The sequence below is a fragment of the Saccostrea cucullata genome, unplaced genomic scaffold, assembly GCF_032062105.1.
Source record: "Saccostrea cucullata isolate Sc308-1 unplaced genomic scaffold, CSIRO_AGI_Scuc_v1 ctg17480, whole genome shotgun sequence".
Taxonomy (NCBI): domain Eukaryota; kingdom Metazoa; phylum Mollusca; class Bivalvia; order Ostreida; family Ostreidae; genus Saccostrea; species Saccostrea cuccullata.
In genome coordinates, this window is record NW_026925725.1 from 5,762 (window position 1) to 8,198 (window position 2,437).

The 2,437-nt window shown below is 26.3% G+C and overlaps 1 long non-coding RNA gene across 1 annotated transcript; it reads left to right on the forward strand.

Annotated features, from left to right (window-relative positions):
- Positions 1-831: 831 nt before the first annotated feature.
- LOC134269669 (uncharacterized) lies at positions 832-1,746 on the forward strand. Its single transcript, XR_009992621.1, has 3 exons — positions 832-1,088; positions 1,326-1,399; positions 1,552-1,746. It is a non-coding gene; the product is annotated as an uncharacterized LOC134269669 (long non-coding RNA).
- Positions 1,747-2,437: the final 691 nt, after the last annotated feature.

A 2,437-nucleotide genomic window follows, 5' to 3' on the forward strand; every position in this document is an offset into this window, starting at 1 on the left:
CCTTTTCCATAAATCTGAAACATTGCATGAATACGTTTCTGAAACATTTGGAAGGAACGTTGTCAAAATGTTTTTGAAACATTCTTAATTCATTTAAGGAACATTTTTCTAAAAATTATTCTAAGGGTATTTATAGCTTCCAAATATTAAAGATCTTATAAAACGTTTTAAAAACGTTCTTAAAACATGAAATGAAACATTCTTTTTCTGTAATTCGGAAACATTGCATATACGTTTATGAAACATTTGTAAGGAACATTTTAAAAATATTTTTAAAAATTGAAACATTTTAATAATAGTTTTTGTAACATTTTTTGGAAACATTTTCAAAATGTTTCTGAAACATTTATGTTATTGCGGAACAATTTAATTCATTTAGTATCTTTAAGAGTATGTTGTGAGACTGATTTTAGAACATTATTTAATTTGTTTTCTTTTTTTTTTAAAGACTTCATTTTTCATTGTTGCAACATTTTTAATGTTATTTTCAAAAAATGTTCTTAAAACATTCAAATAATGTATGATTGCGATTTTCCTAAAATTTAGTTTATGAATAAAAAAAAGAATATATAGAAAGAATAGTGTTGAAATGAGGAATTGTAGTAATTTTTTAATTGAAAGATTTTTTCCGGTATTTTATAATGATTTCTGGTTTTGGCTTATTGATTAAACAGACATATGAAGTCCTTTGATTAAAACAAATAAAAAAAATCAATAAAATAAAAGAATAGGCAAACAAAACAATTTAAAAAATAAATGTATAAAATCATAAGCATTAAATAAAACTCTTAATGTCTTAAGTTTTTTTTAAAAAGAAATGTTATTAAATCTGTGATCCACTCCCAGAATTTTACTCTGAGGCATTAGATAGGGATTGGCACACTGGTCAGTTTCAGTGTCATGATAACCTATTATGCAATTCTCCTGCTGGGCAGCGCGTTACAGAGTATAGTGGTTTGCTGCTTATCTAGGCCAAATTTTGAATTCTGGTAAACAAGATGTGCGCGCTTCCTCCGTGCCGATTTGAATGAGAAGACCTTGTACCATGAAACCACAATAATAACCTCGGGATTTATTAACTTTGAATGGTAAGAATTATTCCTTTATCATTGACTTTAAAAGATCATTTAAAAATGACTTTTATAATCAATAACTTTGTACAAATGTATGTAGCAATTTAAGTGTTAAGGTTATATACATGTATTTGATTTGAATATTTCATTCTTTAGGCAACACAATTATATCCTTGATTCAAGTATTCATTGTCTTTGTGAAATGTGAATCATCAAACAATATGTTGATTTAAAAATGAAATTTCTTTACAGCATGGTGTTGGTTGCATCATCCGTATTTTCAAATTCCCACATTCAAAAGACCTGCCTTTGGTGAAGGCAAAGGTGTACGTAAATTTTATACTATTACTCTTCAATAATATTGTCATAGTAATTATTTTTCTGCTTTTTCCAATGCAAATGAGGAAAGACATTGATCATCTTAAGATACATTAGATGTAGAACGCTGACACAAACATAATTTTCCTTATCTTTACAGGTTGTGCTATTCTTTTCGAGGGGCAGATTCCTTATCAGCCTTTTCAGTGTATGTGATTCTAACTAAGTCTTATAGATCCGCCGCTCTGTTCGACTTATACAGTGAACATAGGATTTCTGTGATTCTGTTCTTTTAAAATTCAGTGAATGGATTAGACGCCGTTTTCACCCTTTGAAAACCCGGTGACGTGAAAGAAAATAAATTAAAACTTGTAACGAGAATGGAATTTAATTGTGATTGTGGTTTGTATTAAAGGTTCAAAAATTAAATATAACTTGTGTTTATTTTTTTTAAAATATAAATATATCATTATTTAATGAGAAAAAGTAAAATTTCAGGAAAAATACTTTTGTAACCTCGACTTTAATGTTTTGAAAACGTTTTAAAAACCAACCAATTTAAACGTGAATAAAACATATTTTGAAAATGTTTTTGTCACATTTAAAAACAATATTATGATAACATTTGTTGAAATATTTTGTAAAATGTTTTAAAAACATTTAAAAAACCATACAAAATCACGTGATTAAAACATTGTTGAAAAATGTTTTTGTAACATTTTAAGAAAATGTTCCGGAAACATTTGCTGAAATATTTCACTAAAATGTTTTGAAAACGTTTAAAAAACCATACAAATTCACGTGATTAAAACATTATTGAAAATGTTTTTGCAACATTTTAAGAAAATGTTCTGACAACATTTTGCTGAAATATTTCACTAAAATGTTTTAATAACGTTTAAAAAACCATACAAAATCACGTGATTAAAACGTTTTTTAAAATGTTTTCGCAACATTTTGAAAATGTTTTAAAAACATTTTTAAAATGTTTTTGTGTTAGATATACAAATTAAATTATTAATATACCCGAAAGTAGGATTTATTTG